The 19,990-nt window shown below is 41.3% G+C and overlaps 1 long non-coding RNA gene across 1 annotated transcript in view; it reads left to right on the forward strand.

The window, feature by feature from the left end:
* The first annotated feature begins 2,443 nt into the window (after positions 1 to 2,443).
* The window catches only part of LOC119627708 (uncharacterized), a 95,049-nt gene continuing 77,502 nt past the window's right edge, over positions 2,444 to 19,990 (forward strand). Inside the window, exon 1 of the long non-coding RNA XR_005243935.2 lies at positions 2,444 to 2,537. This is a non-coding gene — a long non-coding RNA (uncharacterized lncRNA). The remainder of the gene's footprint in view (positions 2,538 to 19,990) is intronic.

Raw genomic sequence — 19,990 nt, forward strand, 5'->3', positions numbered from 1 at the left:
AATTCTGAAGAAAACACTTTAATTTTCCTTTAATTACCTTGTCCATGACTTCATGGAATTCTCTTCCTTGGATCACTTGTTGTAAATCTCTTACTCCAGGCTCCTCTCAATCTGAGTTACTAGAATTTTCTCTGAAATTTGTCGTGGTGCATGTTTACCCTAGAGAATAGCAAGGTGCCCAGAAGGACACTTTCGGACCCGGGCAACCCAGCCCCAGGCCAGGCCCCTCTTCCTGCCTTGTGTTTCAGGCAGCCTCAGTCTCTTCATTTACCGAGAGGGGATTGAGCTAGGGCCCTTTCAGCAGTGTTTCTCCAAAGGCCATGAAATACCTGGGAATCTTGTTAAAATGCAGACCTGGCCGGGCACAGTGGCTCACGTCTGTAATCCCAGCACTTTGGGAGGCCAAGGCGGGCGGATCGCTTGAGGTCAGGAGTTCGAGACCAGCCTGGCTAACATAGTGAAACCTCATCTCTACTAAAAACACAAAAATTAACTGGCGTGTGCCTGTAACCTCAGCTAGTTGGGAGGTTGAGGCAGGAGAATCGCTCGAACCCGAGAGGCAGAGGTTGCAGTGAGCCAATATCGCGCCACTGCACTCCAGCCTGGGTGACAGAGCTAGAGTCCATCTCAAAAAAAAAAAAAAAAAAAAAAAAAAAAAAAAAAAGCAGACCTGACTCTCAAAGTCTGCAGTGGGCCTGTGATTCTGCATTTCTATTGAGTTTCCAGCCCAGTGGCTGCATTGAGGACAATATCCTGAGGCCCTCTGGCCTTCCTCTGCCCTGTCTGCAGCCGAAAGAGTGAATAGACCCAGAGGGTGGTGCCCACCCAAAGCCCATTCCCTCCCTTTTTTGTACCACTCTCTGGGTCCTGGATCCCAACACTCCCTACTCAAAGAGGCCAAAAGTTGTTTCTAGGCTGCACAGAAGCCTCTTCCTGATTTTAAGAGGTTCTAGCGGGAGGTGTTTCAACATTTGTACACATAGGCTGGGATGCCCAGACACATATATGGGAGGTCCCTTGCAGTGCAAGAGGAAGTCAGGTATGGGAAGAAAGAGGAAGTCAGAGGCACAGACTCAGGCTGGTGACTTTCATGTCTTTTCCTGCCCTGGCTTGAAAATGTGAGAATGGGCCTGTTGTCCAGTATGTCATAGAGACTCTGTAAATGGTGGTAGAGGGTATAAGAGATTGATTGAATAAACAACAAAAGGAATGTTTTTCCTTAGCAATTCCATAGTATTAAACCACACACATTACAATTTTGTGTTAGGGCATCTGTCTTCCCCATTAGTCTGACTCCCTTTTTCTTTATTGGATCCTAGGACCTAGCACATAGTGGGTGCTTAGTAAATGTTGAATAAATAACTGGCTGAAACAATGCGTGGCTATTCGAGAACTTGTTGCAACTGAGTGACATCCATTTCACGACTATACAGAACTGCAGCAGAGGAAAGCAGGATGAATTCCCAGGCAGGGGGTATTACAGAGTCATCTCCTGGTGATTTAATCGTAACTATAGTGCATCAAGAACTGTCCAGTGTGTCAGCACTGCCAGAATAGGGCAGTCACCAGCCCATCCCCCATGGAGACAGTGGTGACACTTGTCCTAGAGAACAGAGGTATGATGCAAAGAAAATCGACCAGCACAGGAAAGTGTGCCTCTTACTAATCACATGACCTTGAGCAAGGTCATTTCAGGGTACTACACTTCAGCTTTTGTGTCTCTAAAATGAGGGGTGTGGGAAGGAGTAATCCTTACCTTGAAAGATTATTGTAAGGATTCAAAATAAAACATGTAGCAGGGACGCAAAATAAAACATGGAGTGTGGTACAGAGTTGGCGCTTCATAACCAGTAGGTATTAGTATTATTACCCACCGCCAGCTGATTTGAATCTGTAATCAAATAATCATGGAAGGTTTCCTGCTAACCAGAGTAGGCCTGGTCCCGGATTAAATTGAATAGATTATTTATAGTTCCCCTTCATTCATTCCCTTCTTCATTAAATACGCCCATTCATAACCACTGGCAAGTGAATGTTGATTATTCATTTTTACAGTTGTTCTCCTGAGACATGCTCAAAGCTAGAAGAAGAGGAGGATAAGAGTGGGTGTCAGATGACCACAGTGTAAGGAGAGTCCTTACTGGACAGACCTTATTTCAGCTGGATTTCTACAAGGTGTAGCCCCAAGCACAGGTGGGCATTTAATAAGTATCCGATTAGTCTGTGATTCCATATTATGTCAGTAGAGATGTAATTTATTAACATGGGCTCCTGGCATCCTTCCAGTGCATGTATAATAGAATGACATTTTTCATGCAGAAATATAAATTAAATTAATTGGCATCCATATTTAATTGAAACTTCCTTGACAGTAGATGGATTCTCCCCTAACACCACCCCTTTCTCAGCAAGGGGCATTTCCTTCTGAGTGCTTGCAGACTGAAGAGAGGCCAGCCCCCATTCCTGGGGCTCCCCAAGGAGCTGGCTTTCAGCAGGGTTTAGAGCAGCACGAAAAGTGAACTGAGCCTGGAAAAATGGTAAGTTGCTGCTCAGCGGCCATGTGTGCTTTTGGTGGGGGAAATATTTTACGGAGAAGAAAGAAAACACAGAGGGTTCTTGTCTTGTTTCTGTCTTCTTACTTCCCTTTTCACCTTTACCAGCCATAACAGAATGTTTTGAGAATTTTTAAGTCACCTTTAAAGTTTGTAAATCATGTGGAAATGATTTACAATTTTGCAGCTTTTTTTTTTTTTGAAAGCTGTTATGTAATTGCTTGCCAAAGGTATCTTTTATTTTAATTTTTCTCCTTCTCAAGTAGTCTGGGTCTGGTTAGCTCTGTTGGTAACTTAAAGGGCCAGTAAGACAAAAGTCTTGATTTCGTTCCTGTGGGTCACTAGGTTTCCTCTGTATCGGGAGTACAGAATGCGCACTTGACTCTGGCTTGCAAACACCTGCTATGAGTTATTCAAGGACATCAGCCAGAAAAGTTGGATGTAATAGATACAATCAGATATGCAGTATGGCAAATGAAGTCAACGTGATGCCCTCCCACAGCAAATGGGTCAGTAGTGCTATCTTTGCAAATGATGATTCAAAACACCTACCACCTGGCGTGCCCTTCATCCTATCATCAGAATTGTACTTTGAGGATTCTTTCTGCTTCATATGTCCACCTTCTGATTTTGTTCAACCACTCATTCTGTAATCACCCTCATTTTGTACTTCTTTAATGTACATTTTGTCATCAAAGACAGAAAGAAAACTTGTTCTTAACATCTTTCTTGGTTTCTCTACTTGAATTGGAATTGAATAGCAACCATAGTTGTAGCTATCTGCAATGCTATTCCAGTTCAGCATGTCAAAGACTGAGATTCAGTAACTGTTTTTTTTTTTTTTTTTTTTTAGACAGAGCTTTGCTCTGTCACCCAGGCTGGAGTGCAATGGTGTGATCTCAGCTCACCACAACCTCCGCCTCCCAGGTTCAAGCGATTCTCCTGCCTCAGCCTCCCAAGTAGCTGGGATTACAGGCATGCACCACCATGCCCAGCTAATTTTTGTATTGTTTAGTAGAGACAGGTTTTCTCCATGTTGGTCAGGCTGGTCTCGAACTCCCGACCTCAGGTGATCTACCTACCTCAGCCTCCCAAAGTGCTGGGATTACAGGAGTGAGCCACTGCACCCTGCCAAGATTGAGTAACTCTAGTTTATATGCTACACCCCTCCACTCATCCTAAAAAGGGTCTCACTCCGTCACCCAGACTGGAGTGCAATGGTGCCATCTTGGCTCACTGCAACCTCAACCTCCTGGGCTCAAGCAATCCTCCCACCTCAGCCTACCAAGTAGCTGCGACTACAGGCATGCAACACCAAGCCCAGCTAATTTTTTACATTTTTGGTGGCTACAGGGTTTTACCACATTTCCCAGGCTGGTCTCAAACTCCTGAGTTCAAATGATCTGCCTGCCTTGGCCTTCCAAAGTTCTGAGATTACAGATGTGAGCCACCGTGCTTGGTCTACTGTCTGGTTCTAAATTTAGGTTACTTTATTGATAAGAGAATTATTTATATCCCCCATACAAGACCTATCTTTCCAATCTATCTTGCCTGATTTTTCTCCTGGTCTGAGCATAATTCCTCTGCCTTATTCTCGTAAAGTACCCCACTTTCTCCCATTCTGTGTTGGCTTAGAGGGACTGTCAATCAGTGCTTCACTCCTGGCCAAGGGTTGGGCCTGAGATCTTGCTGAAGCAATCAGAATTCCTTCTCTCTCTGGGCCCATCTGTCCACAAGATGTGTTATGTGGACAGTGGGGTTGAGTGGGGCTTCTCCTCCTTCTACATTGTGAACTGTGTGCTTGGGGGAGTCAAAGCCATGCTCCCTGCCTTGTAGACTAGCCCTAAGTGAGAATAAGGCCAACTCAGAGGCAAGAGAAGCAAAAGAGAGAAACCTAAAATGTTGGACCCAGTTGCACTTGCAGGTAGCACTGTGCTGCTCATCCCTATGACATGAGACAATACACTGACTTTCAGCTTAATTCAGTCTGGATTGGGGTTTTGGGGGCTTTTTTTGCTTGTTTGTTTGTTGGTTTTTTGAGACAGGGTCACCCAAGCTAGAGTGCAATTTTGCCATCACGGCTCACTGCAGCTTCTACCTCCCAGGCTCAAGTGATCCTCCCATCTCAGCCTCCGAAGCAGTTGAAACCACAGGCACATGCCACCACATCTAGCTAATTTTTACATTTTTTGTAGAGACATGATCTCACTATGTTGTCCCGGCTACTCTCAAACTCCTGGGGTCAAGCAATCCTCCCACCTTGGCTTCGCAAAGTGCTGAAATTACAGGTGTGAGCCATTGTGACTGGCCTTGGATTGGGTTTTGGTCACATATAACCGAAGGCACCTTGACTGCTAAGATAAATATCATGGAGAGAGCTTTAATAAATGGCTGCTGCCTGTAGTTCTTGGGACAGTGGCGCTATGAAAACAGAAGGATGTGAAAGCACAGCATCCCGAACTGTATCACAAAGGGACAGATGTTCTATCCACTTCATTTGGCCTTTGGGGCAGTGTGTTTCAGGCTGTAGGTCACAACACATCAGATGGATCATGAAATCAATTTAATGGGACATAAATGGCATTTTTTCAAACCTAGAAGACTAGAAAATAGAAAGCACATCACAAACAAATTAAAGGTAGATTTCATTTCATGATGTTTTATTTCAGGCATATGTGTATGAACATTTGTTCTTGGTAGTGATATAAAATATGTTTTTTACTGAGGGACATGATCAAAACATTTGAAAGTCACTGCTTAGAACAAAACTGCATGACAAATTTGAACAGAGTAGAAGCATCAAAAAATCTAGCATATTACTATTGATAGGTTCCTTAGAAAAAAAAAATTTTCTACTACTGATATTTTGTCCCTTCTGGCTAGGCATTCAACTATACGAGAGATGGTTGGGACACATGCTTAGAATTAAAGTAGTTAATTAAAAGTCTATCAGGCTGGGCACAGTGGCTCACGCCTGTAATCCCAGCACTTTGGGAGGCCAAGGAGGGTATATCACAACGTCAAGCGATTGAGACCATCCTGGCCAACATGGTGAAACCCTGTCTCTACTAAAAATACAAAAATCAGGTAGGCGAGGTGGTGCACACCTGTAGTCCCAGCTACTCGGGAGACAGAGGCAGGAGAATCGCTTGAACTCTGGAGGCAGAGAGTGCAGTGAGCTGAGATCGCACCACTGCCCTCCAGCCTGGTAATAGAGCGAGACTCCGTCTCAAAAAAAAAAAAAAAAAAAAAAGGTTTATCAGACTCTTCCAGTTTAAGAGTGCTTCTCTGGATTATTTATTCAGTTAGTTTGAAGCTCATCTCTTTATGAGGACTGTTTTGCTCCCTGGTCTTCACTCCTGAGTGTACGAGGTAGGGGAGAGAAGTAGCTTACCTCACCCTGAGAAGGAAAGGGAGTCTGACCGCCCTCGCTGTTCTCTGGATCTCACTGTTGCCCGTGCAGGAGCGCTAGTCTGACCCGGTTTCTGGGAGGAATTCACTGAAGAAGTCTGTGGCTGGCAAGCACTTGGTTTATTTCTAGGTCCGGAAAGGGCCCATGACCCTCGCTTCCCAGCCTGCCCCTACTCTGGCTTTCATGGCTGCTGTGGATATCGTTATCCTCCCTGTACCCCTGTCTAGCTTGTAATGAGCAGTTGACCCCTGCTCATTGACCACAGGGTAAATCACCCTCACCATGTGATATGGTTTGGCTGTGTCCCCACCCAAATCCCATCTTGAATTGTAACTCCCGCAATTTGCATGTGTTGTAAGGGGAACCCGGGGGGAGGTAATTGAATCATGGGGGTGGGTCTTTCCCATGCTATTCTCATGATAGTGAATAAGTCTCGAGAGATCTGATGGTTTTATAAAGGGGAGTTCCCCTGCACAAGCTCTTTACTCTTGTCTGCTGCCAAGTGAGACATGCCTTTCACCTTCTGCCATGATTATGAGGCCTCCCCAGCCACATGGAACTGTGAGTCCATTAAACCTATTTTTCTTCCCATTCTCAGGCATGTCTTTATCAGCAGCATGAAAATGTACTTAATACACCAGGGCAAAGCCACTAGCCAGCACATCAGCTATCTTCCATGCTTCCCCATACAGCTTCAGGAACCCTTCAAATCCCTCCACAATCCACATAAACCTAGACAGGTTCCAAAGTGCTAGCTCAATCTCTTTATCCGCTTGGCCACCTCTCACTGCCATTTTAACTGGTTTCCCCACTTCGCAGCAAGCAGGGCCACACATCATGGCTGACTCCCTCAAGAGCCCAAATAGATAAAGAGGCAAACTCTACCCTGTTTGTGACCTTACTATGAAGTTTCTGCTACCCTCCTGTCTCACATGGACTTGGAAAGAAGTAACCAGAATACACTTGTCTCGCCAATTGCTTCTTAACTTTGTACCCCTTCTTTTACCACATAATCCACTGGGGCCAGCAGGGACAGGCTTTCCCTTTTCTTCCCATGGATCAGGAACTTCCCTGACATCATTTACTGAGTTCTTACTGAGTTCTTATGACTTTTTTTTTTTTTTTGGACATGGAGTCTCCATAGCTCAGGCTGGAGTGCAGTGGCACGATCTCAGCTCACTGCAACCTCTGCTTCCCTGGTTCAAGTGATTCTTCTGCCCCAGCCTCCCGAGTAGCTGGGACTACAGATGCATGCCACCACACCTGGCTAATTTTGTATTTTTAATAGAGACAGGTTTTCACCATGTTGGCCAAGCTGGTCTCAAACTCCTGACCTCAAGTGATCTGCCCACCTCAATCTCCCAAAGTGCTGGGATTACAGGCGTGCTACCTATGACTTTTAATAAACCAAAGTCAAACAGGCATAGCTCTTAATACATAAAGGAGAGCTTAAGGAATTGAGAAAATCTTCAACAGTCTCAAGACCATTGTCTCCCTATGAACTTAAAAAAGAAATTCCAAATTGGTAGCCAAAACGTGAGCATTGACCTTTTCTTCCTCTTTCTTTCCTGTTTTTACAAATTCTAAACATCTGGAGGCAAGTGGATGCCCTTGATTGAATAGGGGGAAGGTTATGAAAATTGTATTGTTAACATTTTTGACATAATTTAATAAACATTATCCTTTCACAAGAATAATTTATGTTAATAATTATCATCACATGTGACGGTCAGATTGAAATACACTTAGGTATTGTAAATACTTAGTGCCTGTATACATAAACACACACATGCACAAATATACTTGGTATTTCTACCATGAGATGTGAAGACAGTTGTTCACCATTATTTATAAGAGTGGATGAGCCTGTATAAGCATAGAAATAGCCCTACTTCTCAGTCCAAAAAAGGAATTTCTAAGCAGAAAACAAAGAAAATTTATTCTTCTAGACCAGTAGTCAGCAAACGTTTTCTGTAAAAAGCTGAGGAGCAAATATTTTAGGCCTTGCCAGCCATACGGTCTCTGTCACAATCACTCAGCTCTGAGGTTATGGTATGAAAGCAGCCATGGATGATGCATAAGTGAATGGACATGGCTGTGTTCCAATAAAACTTTATTTATGGATACTGAAACTTGAATTTCATGTAATTTTCACTTGTCACAATTTTTTTTTTTTTTTTTTTTTTTTTGAAACATAGTCTTGCTTTGTCACCCAGGCTAGAGTGCAGTGGTGCAAGCTCAGCTCAATGCAAGCTCGGCTCACTGCAGCCTCCACCTCCCGGGCTCAAGCAGTTCTCCTGCCTTAGCCTCCCAGGTAGCTGGGATTACAGGTGCCCGCCACCATGCCCAGCTGACTTTTTGTATTTTTAGTAGATACAGAGTTTCACCACATTGGCCAGGCTGGTCTTGAACTCCTGACCTCAAGTGATCCACTCGCCTCAGCCTCTGAAATTGCTGGGATTACAGGCGTGAGCCACCACACCTAGCCACAAAACGTTATTCTTATTTTAAGCTTTTTTCAACCACTTAAAAACGTAAAAATCATTCATAACTTGTGAGCAATGTGAAACAGGTAGCAGGCTGGGTTTGGCCCAGAAGCCACAGTTTTCAGACTCGTGTCCTAGATCCCTTTTAAAACTTTAGGTATTTTCATTTATCTCTCCTTCTTGCTCATTTATGATGCAAGTTAATGTAGCAATGGCAGCAGCCAAGGCCAGTTCTAACATACTAACTCCACCACCACACCCAGCTTGCTAGCACTTAGAGGAGAAATGGCATCATACATCTGAGTTAAACAATGAATATGTGACCTGGTCATTTTGAGTGAGATCCTTCCAGATTTGCAAAATACATTCAACTGACCCGAAGATATTGGTGAAGACAAGGACCACGGTTCTTTATGTGCCCTCCCCAGTCCCCTGAGTTCTTTTTCTGGTTAAACACTGTATGAACACAGAGACCAGATTACAGACTCTGAATAAGAGTCTGAATAAGAGGAGAAGTTGGTGTGTGATGGACCTGCTCTAGCCACCATCTTTGCAGGCCTGGGTAGTATTGCTGCCAAAACAATACCCTGCAACAAGTCACTGGAATTAATGTCTTGTGCTTTTGGCAAATCCATAAGAAGAAAAGTGAACCCATGAGTGACATGGAGGGAATAATTCAATTACCAAGATCAAGGTCTGATTCCTTAGCATCCAGGCCAAAAAAGGATACATCATGAGTCATCCAGAAAAATTTGCATTATAATCCATATATGATCTGTCTAAGAATTAAAAAAAAAAAAATAGGTTGGGTGCAGTGGCTTATGCCTGTAATCCCAGCATTTTGGGAGGTTGAGGCAAGAGAATTGCTTGAGCCCAGGAGTTCAAGACCAGCCTAGGCCATATAACGGGACCCTGTCTCTACAAAAATAAAAATTAAAAAAAAAACCAGCTGGGTGTGGTGATGTGTGCCTGTAGTCCCAGCTACTTGGGAGGCTGAGGGAGTAAGGTTGAAGCTGCAGTGAGCTATGATTCTGTCACTGCACACTCCAGCCTAGGTGATAGAGCCAGACCCTGTCTCAAAAAGAAAAAGAAAGAAGGAAAGGGAAGGGGAGGGGAGGGGAGGGGAAGAAAGAGGGAAGAGGGAAGGGAAGAGGTAAGGGAGCGGAAGGGAAAGGAAGGGAAGAGGGAAGGGAAGGGAAGAGGGAAGGGAAGGGAAGAGGGAAGGGAAGGGAAGGGGGAAGGAAAGAGAAAGAAAGAAGGGAAAGGAAGGGAAGGGAGGGGAGAGGAGGAGAGGAAAGGGAAAAGAAAGGAAGGGAAGGGAATGGAAGGGAAGGGGGAAGGAAAGAGAAAGAAAGAAGGGAAAAGAAGGGAAGGGAGGGGAGGAGAGGGAAGGGAAGAGAAAGGAAAGGAAGGGAAGGAAAGAGAAGGAAAGGGAAGGGAAGGGAAGGGAAGGGAAGGGAAGGGAAAAGAGAGAGAAAAGAAAAGAGGCCAGGCGCAGTGGTTCACACCTGCAATCCCAGCACTTTGGGAGGCCGAGGCAGGCAGATCACAAGGTCAGGAGTTCGAGACCAACCTGGCCAACGTGGTGAAACCCCTGTCTCTACTGAGGATGCAAAAATTAGCCGGGCGTGGTGGTGCGCGCCTGTACTCCCAGCTACTCGGGAGCCTGAGGCAGGAGAATCGCTTGAACCTGGGAGGTGGAGGTTGCAGTGAACTGAGATCGTGCCATTGCACTCCAGCCTGGCGACAAGGTGAGACTCCATCTCAAAAAAAGAAAAGAAAAAAAATGTATGATACAGTTAGAAAATATTCCAATCCAAATAAAGTATATAAAATAGTTTTGCTATTTTATATCAGCTATCTGGAGCCTTCAGTCATCCACAACTCATTTCCACCAGGTCTTGGGTAGCCCTGGTTTACTGTAAAATTGCCTTCCGTAGGATTTGTCACAGTCGCTCAGGATGTTGAACTTGCAAGAGTCATTTATGGCAGTCTATATGAGGTTAGATACAACTAATTTTTATATAACACTAATTTTATTACCCAAAGAAAATTCTAACTAAATAAACCAATGTGTGTAACATAATTTCTCACCAGAATTACACTGGGCATCAGCCTCCTAGCCATCATTCATTTTCACATTACATAATTTAACTGAATGAAAATATTTTAACATTTTGATGGTATGGCTAGACCTCAGAGGTTTCATTACAAGAAATAAAAATAACTTATTCATACAAGAAACACTGTTTTTAGAAGAACTTCATATAAAATGGCGATAATTAGTGAACATTGGTGTTTTTGATTCATTAACGGTAACCTTGTGATCGCTTTTCAAATTTGCATCCAGTCAAGTTGTTTCTACGGTTTAAAAACAAATTATTTCCCTCCAAATAGAGGTCACAAAATTGCAGTTAATTTTGTATTACACTCTTTGGCGTGGAAGTTTTCTAAATCTTTTTTGTTTCTTTTAATTATTTGAGACAGAGTCTCCCTCTGTCGCCCAGGCTGGAGTGCAGTGGCACAATCTCTGCTTGCTGCAAACACTGCCTCCCAGGTTCAAGTGATTATCCTGCCTCAGCCTCCTGAGTAGCTGGGGTTACAGACACCCGCCACCTCATCCAGTTAATTTTTTTCTTTTTTTTTAATACGAGTTTTCACCATTTGGCTAGGCTGGTCTTGAACTGCAGACCTCAAGTGATCCCCCCTCCTCAGCCTCCCAAAGTGCTGGGATTACAGGTGTGAGCCACCCCTCCAGCCCTCTAAATCATTTTTAAGTTCCTGCTTTGTGTTAGATACTGTGGTAGGTGTTTGCTATGTGTTACCTTGTTTAATTGTTACCATCAACCCTATGAGAAGACTTAGAATATAAGTAACTAGCCCAAGGTCATAAAGCCAAATCTACTGATTCTGCGCTCTCGTTCTCATGACTCCAGAGTCAAAATCCATCCCCTGAGTTGTCTGTTCACTCTGAGATCACTGCACAATGACAACAGTGGGAAATATCTAAGAAATTGGTTGTTTTATTTATGTGATACAAAAATTCAAATTGATAGATTTTGTTTTTACTCAATTGATCAAACATCCTTATTAAATCTAATTGAGTTTTAGGTTTAATATATTGATTACCTTCTACTTTGGGGAGCCCAGGAGCCTACAGTTTTTAACTTACTTGACAGATTTGCTGTAAGCAAAAGAATTAGGCATCTCAAATAGCCCCTTCACACTGAACGTTACACACACCTTACCCTGGCTGACAGTCTAAAATGTGTGAGTGTTGGAGAAAGTGTTATTCCACAGTTTCATTTTTTTTAATTAAAAAGCTCAGACTTCCAGGATCACAATTTAATTAAGTTTTCATCCTTGGATAGTTCTTCCTGCAATTAGAATTTTTTTCAGTAATAGATTGGTTATAGAGTATATTAAAATTGGCTTTGGCGATTTCTTCTTTCATTCGCTCTTGTGTAATACTCAGCTTTCACAAATGTTGTGAGTTGAAAAAGAATTGGCCTTCAAAGCGGAGTCATTACTTAGGAGGAAGAATAAACAGATTTTTAAACAAAGGGATCTGATAACTTACAGATAATGAGAAGTCATTTTGCCCTGAAAGAGGGCAGAGAACATTCTGGAAAGGCCATGAGGTTGATAATGCTGGGTCAATGGGGTATAAGAGACACATGATGTTACCAAAATGGCAGAGTTTCTGTCTAGGCCCTGTCACTCACCACACAAAGCCTATCCCTGAGACAATGAGTATTGCCAGGGAAGAAGGCTTTAATTGGATGCTGCAGCTGAGGAGATGGGAGATCAGTCTCAAATCCATCTCTTTCTCCAGCTAAATTCAGGAGCTTATATAGCAGGGAAGAAATGTAATCATGTGTGGGAAAACAGGAATTAGGGAGGAGTAAGGAAGACGAGTTGGTCAACAAGAAGCAGGTGGTTGGATAGGCAATCATGAAGGGTGAGGGGTCTGGCATCTCGTTGTCCATATGCAGTGATCTGGTGAATTTCGGTTCCTTGTTATGATCTGGGAGACCTGACGATTGGTTTCCTGAGAAAGGAATTCAGATAAAGCAAATGTAACTTTCTTAGGTTTTAATACTAGGTGAGTCAATTTCTATGTTTATTGAAAGAAACCATAAACATCAGTTTTACTGGATGATTGAAATCAGTTTTATGGGACAATTAGGCCAGTTTTAATGGAAGGCTAGAGAGAGATGATAACCTGGGGACCATGCTAAGAAATTTTATCTTTATTTAGAATGTGATGGGAAGCCACGGAATGATGTTTATCAGGGAAATAGCATGATGAGGTTTATTTTTTAAAAGGTCAGTCTAGTCCCTAAGTCTAGTGACATTGTAGAGAATACATTAGAAGGCACAGAGTCAAAAAAGCAGAGTCTAGGTGGAAGATTCTGAGTGATCCATGAGAAATTGCTTAGGCCAGACCTGGAAAAGCTGAGGTAGAAATGTTTGCAAGTATTTCTAGAATAAGATCCAGATTGAGTGGCATTTCCTGAAAAAGAAAGTGCAAGTCCGTGTCCTATAGAGTGTGTCGAATACTCCGCTATGTCCTCCACTACAAACAAGCAGATCAGACATGAAAACAAAATGCTTCATGCATTACTGGGATCTCAGGATGAAGGACTATTCTCAAAAGCAAGAAAAGAAAACTTTGACAATAACCACATGCAAACTTCACCCTGATTACTGTCTTGGTGAATTCAAGTCTTGGGCTAGCTGCAGGGTTTTGAAGCTGAACGTGAAACTCTCACAACAGGCCAGGGAAACTGGAAGGATTCGAATTCGTCACAGGGACTTCAGATACCCTAGTAACTAGAAGAAGCAAATGCATGTCTTGTCAGAAATAATGTCTTCAAACAAATAAGAACTCACAATCAAAGACAAACAAACACATTGCGGGGGAAATACCATAAATGAGAGACATCAGACATGTAAAATATAGATTTAAAATTCCAAAGACTTCAGAAGTTGGAATTATCTGATACAGGGTGGTATTAAAACATTGTGTATGATAACTTTAAAAAAAGAAAGATGAAATAAAAACATGAGCATGTGGCCAGGCGCGGTGGCTCATGCCTGTAATCCCAGCACTTTGGGAGGCTGAGACGGGCATATCACCTGAGGTTAGGAGTTCGAGACCAGCCTGACCAACATGTAGAAACCCCGTCTGTACTAAAAATACAAAATTAGCTGGGCATGGTGGTGCATGCCTGTAATCCCAGCTCTTAGGGAGGCTGAGGCATGAGAATTGCTTGAACCCGGGAGGCGGAAGTTGCAGTGAGCCAAGATTGTGCCACTGCATTCCAGACTGGGCAACAAGAGTGAAACTCCATCTCAAAATAAATAAATAAATAAATGAGCATGCATGAAGAGAAAAGTGTATTAAAATTAAGTGAAACTAAATAACCAAATAACTTTTTTAAAGTGGAAATTATAATTGTCAAAATATAAAACATAATACATGTATTCAATAGTAGAGTAGACACAGGTGAGGAGAAAATAATAAACCAGCAGATGGATTTTTCTTTTTTTCTTTTTTTGAGACAATCTTGCTCTGTAGCCTAGGCTGGAGTGCAGTGGTGTGAACATGGGCTCACTGCAGCCTCAACCTACTGGGCTCGAGTGATCCTCCCTCCTCAGCCTCCCGAGTAGCTGGGACTACAAGGATGCACTACCATACCTGACTAATGTTTATATTTTTTGTACAGATGGGGTTTCGCCATGTTGCCCAGGCTGGTCTCAAACTGCCAGGCTCAAGCAATCTGCCCACTTCAGCCTCCCAAAGTGCTAAGATTACAGATGTGAGCCACCGTGCCTGGCCAGAAAGATGGATTTTAAAACATTTTTTAGAATACAGTACAGAGAAATAAAGAGATGATAATATGAACAAAAGTTTAAGAGACATTAAAGATAGAATGAGAGATGTTACATATACCTATTTTGAGTTCCAGAAAGAAAAACTAGAAATAATGAAAGAGAGGCAATAAAAGATATAAAGGGTGAGAATTTTCCAGAAAGATAATGGAAGATATAAGTTCACATGTACAAAAAACTAAAACACATGCTAAGTAAAATAAATAAACAAAAATCGGCCGTGCACAGTGGCTCACGCCTGTAATCCCAGCACTTTGGGAGGACAAGGCGGGTGGATCACTCGAGGTCAGGAGTTCAAGACCAGCCTGACCAACATGGTGAAACGCCATCTCTACTAAAAATACAAAAATTAGCTGGGCATGGTGGTGGGCGCCTGTAATCCAAGTTACTCAAGAGGCTGAGGCAGGAGAATATAGCTTAAACCCAGGAGGCAGAAGTTGCAGTGAGCTGAGATTACGCCACTGCACTCCAGTCTGGGTAACAGAGCGAGACTCCATCTCAAAAAAAAAAAAAAAAAAAATCAATATTGACACATATAGTAATGGTGCTGCAGAACAAAAAAGAAAAAGAGGGCTTAAAAGCAAGCAGAGAGAAAAAACAGAAAACCTACAAAGAAAGGACAATTAGACTTATAGTCAACTTCTCAACAGCAATAATAGAAGCCAAAAGACAGCAAAGTAAAATCTCAAAGATGTCTAGAGAAAATGACTGTCAATCTAAAGTTATATAGCCAGCAAAACTATACTCCAAGAATAAGGAAGAATCAAGACATCCTAAGAAAAAGAAAATTGGGTGCTTGAAGTCAAAATGTCCTAAACTAATCTCATTGTTCAGGAGATGGACTAAGACATGAATTTTGCCACTACTTCTTTATGCTTGTTAAATATGAGTAATAATATTTCAAATACACTATCTAAAACATAGAAATTGTGTCTGTGCTTTCAATCCAGTAGGTGGGAAATAAATGAAATAGAAAACTGTAATAAAACAAAATTCAATCAATTTTTAAAAGAAAAGCAGAAAAAATAATGATAAAAACAAGTTCAAGGCCAGGCACAGTGGCTCAGGCCTGTAATCCCAGCATTTTGGGGAGGCTGAAGCAGGCAAATTGCTGGAGGCCAGGAGTTAAAGACCAGCCTCAGCAACATGGCAAAACCCCATCTCTACAAAAAATACAAAAATTAGCCAGGTACGATGTCACGCACATGTGGTGCCAGCTACTCTGGGAGGCTGAGGTAAGAGAATCAGTTGATCCCTGAAGATGGAGGTTGCAGTTAGCTAAGATCACACCACTGCACTATATATGTCAGTAATCACAATAAATGTAAATTGATTAAACAAAATAAAGGTTTTCTGACCAGAAGAAAAACAGAAAGAAAAAATATATAGGCTCCTTTATAAGAGACACACTTAAAACACAAGGACTCAGAAATATTGAATGTAAAAGGGAAAAAAAAGATGAGACAAATTTTAAAAATTTAAAAAAGCTGGTAAGCTGATATAGTTATATTGATAGCAGAAAAGTAAACTCAGAGACAAAAGGCATTATTCGGGATTGAAAGGATCGCTACATTATAAGAAATTCACCCCAGATAAAGAATAATTTTAAACTTGTATGCACTCAATAATGAAACCTTCACATACAGAGAGAAAAATCAATAGAATCACAGAGAAATATTGCAAAATAGCAAGCATATTGAGATATTTCAATGCATCTATCTCAATTATTCATAAGTTAAGAACACAATAAATCTTTGTGAAGATTTGCAAAGTAAAAATTTGAAAAATATAGGATTGATCAGCTTGATTTATTAGACAGTTATAGAACCCTGCCTCTAACAGCTAAAGAATACAGTCTTCAAGAGACCCATTGTACAACACGGTGACTACAGTTAATAACAATGTATTGTATATGTGAAAATTGCTAAGGAAATAGATTTTAAGTATTTTCACTGCAAAAAAAGTACGTGAGGTAATGCATATGCTAATTAGCTTGATTTAGCCATTCTACAATGTCCACATATCTCAAAATACATTGTATACCATAAATATATACAATTTGTATTTGTCAATTAAAAAGTAAATTAATAATAACTTTTAGAAAGAATACACAATCTTCCCTAGCACAAATGAAATATTTCAAATCTTGACCACATATTAATTCATAAAGCAAGTCCTCAAATATTATCTATTTCAAATATTGGGTATGATATAGATTACAGTCTCTACAAAAATGATTTCATAAAATTCCACGAATGTTACTGAGACAACTGGTTACCAATAGAGAAAAAAACACATTGGATTGTTCCTTTACATCACACATATTAATCAAAGACATTGGCAAATAAAGCGTTAAGCAGCAGGGCTGCAATCCATTATCTCCAGTTGGGGAATGCAGAGCAGGGACCAGGAAAAATGGTCTACTCTCATAAACATGCTACTGACCAACATTTTGGCAAATGAAATGGAATTTGTGAATAGAATGCTCCTTATCTATGGGGTGCTTTTAGCAGGGTGTAGCTGGCTATCTAGAACTAATCATGTTAAAAAATTTTTGAGATTTATAGATTTGTGGTACATCATTGGGTACATTTTATTTTACAAATAGCCTCCTTCTATATGAGAGAGGTGAATCTCACACATTGCTTAGAGACCTCATATATTAATTATGGGCACAGAGTGCATCTGGTGGGGCAGTTGAGGATCTGAAGAGTGACACTGATGGTTCCAGACCTCCCTTGCTTCATCTCAAAAACCTGTATCCTGTATTAGTAAAGCTTAATACTGGGTAAGACTCTGACTCATGTGAGTCTGATTTGACAATCTGATTCTTTGTGTTGTTTCAGACACTATAAAAAAAAGTTAAAAAAAAAAGACAAGTCACAATCTGACTGTTTATTCACAATACAACTAACCAATGAAGGATTTATCTAATAAATATATAAAGAAGGCCTAAAAGTGGGAAAATAGGCAAAATAAATGAATAAGCACCTACCCAAAGAGGAATCACAATTGGCTGAAAACATATGAAAAGATACCTACTCCCATAAGTAATAGAAATGTTCAAATTTTAAAATGTAATGACTTACTCTATTGCTTGCTGGCAAAGATATGGAGAAACTGTAACATTTATATACTGTGTTAGGAGTGCCAATAACTGAAAAAGTAATTTGCCACTATTTTATCCTTTAGTATACCTTATAACCCAGAAATTCCACTCCTAAATATAAACTCTAGAGAAACCCATGCACATTCCTTCTCCAGGAGACAAGAATATTCCTAATGTACTACTTATATCAACTACAGAATGGGTGAATAATTTTAGGTACATTAACAGCATGTTTTAAACAGTAATACAAATACATGAACTACATGTAATGTGAGTGAATCTTAGAGTAATAATATTAAGTAAACAAATAGATTACATATTGTGTTTTATCATTTTTATGAAGTTCTAAAACAAACAAGACATAATAATAAAATGTTAAGATACATCCCTATTTGGCAATGTGATCTTAAAGAAACTGTAACACTATTCAGGATAGTGGTAATTACTATGTGTAGTAAAAGAATAATGACTCTCCAAAGATGTCCATGTCCAAATCCCCAGAACTTGTGACTATGTTACCTTATATGGCAAACAGACATAGAAGATGTGATTAAGTTAAGGATCTTGAGATGGGAGGATTATCCTGGACTACATGGATGAACCCATTGTAATCTAAGAAGCAGGCAGGGTGGTTAGAGTCAGAGAGCATAGATGGTCATGGAAGTGTTACTGAAATGCCGAGGGTTCGGTCTGGGTCCTGCTGCTGACCACACAAAAAGTCAATAACTGAGACAATGAATATTGCCGGGAAAAAGGCTTTAATCAGGTGCTGCAGCCAAGGAGATGGGAGATCAGTGTGAAATCCATCTCCTGATAGATCCAAATCCAAATCCATCACAAATAGAAAGGAGATGAGAGTCTGAAATCTATCTCCCTGACTGACTAAAATTAGGGGTTTATATAGCAGGTAAGAAATGTAAGCATGTGTGGGAAAACAGGAATTAGGGAGAGGTAAGGAAGGGAAGTTTTCTACAGGCAGCAGGTGGTTGGTCAGGCAACCATCACAGGTGGGGACTCTGGTGTTTCATTGTCCAGATGCAGTGATTTGGTCAATTTCAGCTCCCTGATGTTATCTGGGAGGCCTGATGCTTGGTTTCCTGAGAAAGCAACTCAGGTAAGAAAAATGTAACTTTCTCAAGTTTTAAGACTGGGAGGGTCAATTTCTATGTTTATTCGAAAGAAACCATAAACATCTGTTCTATGGGAAAATTGCGCTTGTTTCAGAAGCAGAGGTCAGAGATAGAGAAAGAGGGATTTGAAGATATGATGTTGACTTTGAAGATGGCGGAAGGGGCAATGAGCCAAGGAATGCTTCAGCCTGGAAAGCTAGAAAAGGCAAGGAAATGGCTTCTCCTCCACATGTAAACTCCAGAGCCACCAGAAGGAATGCAAATGGCTTCTCCCCTACATATAAACTCCAGAGTCACCAGAAGGAATGCAGCCCTCCTGACCCACTTTACATTTCTGCTTTCCAGTACTGTAAGATAATAATTTTCTGCTGTTTTAAGCCATTAAATTTGTGGGAATTTGTTACAGAGGCAATAGGAAACTAATATGCTATCAGAAGGAGTCAAAAGGTTGAGGGAGTGAATCTCTACACAGATGCAACCATATTGGTTAATGTGTCCATTCCTAAGTTGAAGGGAGTCTTCATGAGTATCTGTTTTATAATTATGCATCTTAACTTACGTAAGTTATGTTCTTTTTTAAAGTACAAAAATGATACTGGAAACCTGTCAAATATAGTGTGTACACAAGAAAAGTCAATTCAAAAAAGCAGTAGGTGTGGGAAGTGAATGATGATGTGTTTTTCCCTCACATATACTGCATTTGAGATACTAATGAAACATTTAGGAAGACAGGTTCAGGTACCAAGGGAGGAGGTGGTAGCTCAGGAAAGAAGTCTAGAATCTTCATCCTCCAGGTAGTAACTGAGTCAATGGGTGAATTAGAATAGACTGGTGACCAATCCCTGGGGTGGGCCCACAATAAAAGAAAGATGGGAAAAACCCACAAAGGCAATTAAGGAGTGTACTCAGGTAGAAGAGATCATGGAGAGAATATCTAAGGCATCATTTAAGCATTTAGTCATTTATGGGCATACATTTGAAAGTTCAGAGTGCTGTTATTCTCAAGAAATTCACTGATAACCCTATTGGCAAGGTATGTGCTGTATCAGACATACTGAGAGGTGAAGCGGGCTGGGCTTCTGGGTGAGGTGGGGACTTGGAGAACTTTTCTGTCTAGCTAAAAGATTATAAACACACCAATAAGTGCTCTGTGTCTAGCTAAAGGTTTGTAAACGCACCAATCAGCACTCTGTAAAAATGGACCAATCAGCACTCTGTAAAATGGACCAATCAGTGCTCTGTAAAATGGACCATCAACAGGACGTGGGTGGGGCCAAATAAGGGGATAAAAGCTGTCCACCAGGGCCTGCAGCAGTAATGCACGTGGGTCCCCTTCAAGGCTGTGGGAGCTTTGTTCTTTCACTCTTGAAAATAAATCTTGCTGCTGCTCACTCTTCGGGTCC

This window comes from Chlorocebus sabaeus, chromosome 27 (assembly GCF_047675955.1).
Source record: "Chlorocebus sabaeus isolate Y175 chromosome 27, mChlSab1.0.hap1, whole genome shotgun sequence".
Classification (NCBI taxonomy): Eukaryota; Metazoa; Chordata; class Mammalia; order Primates; family Cercopithecidae; genus Chlorocebus; species Chlorocebus sabaeus.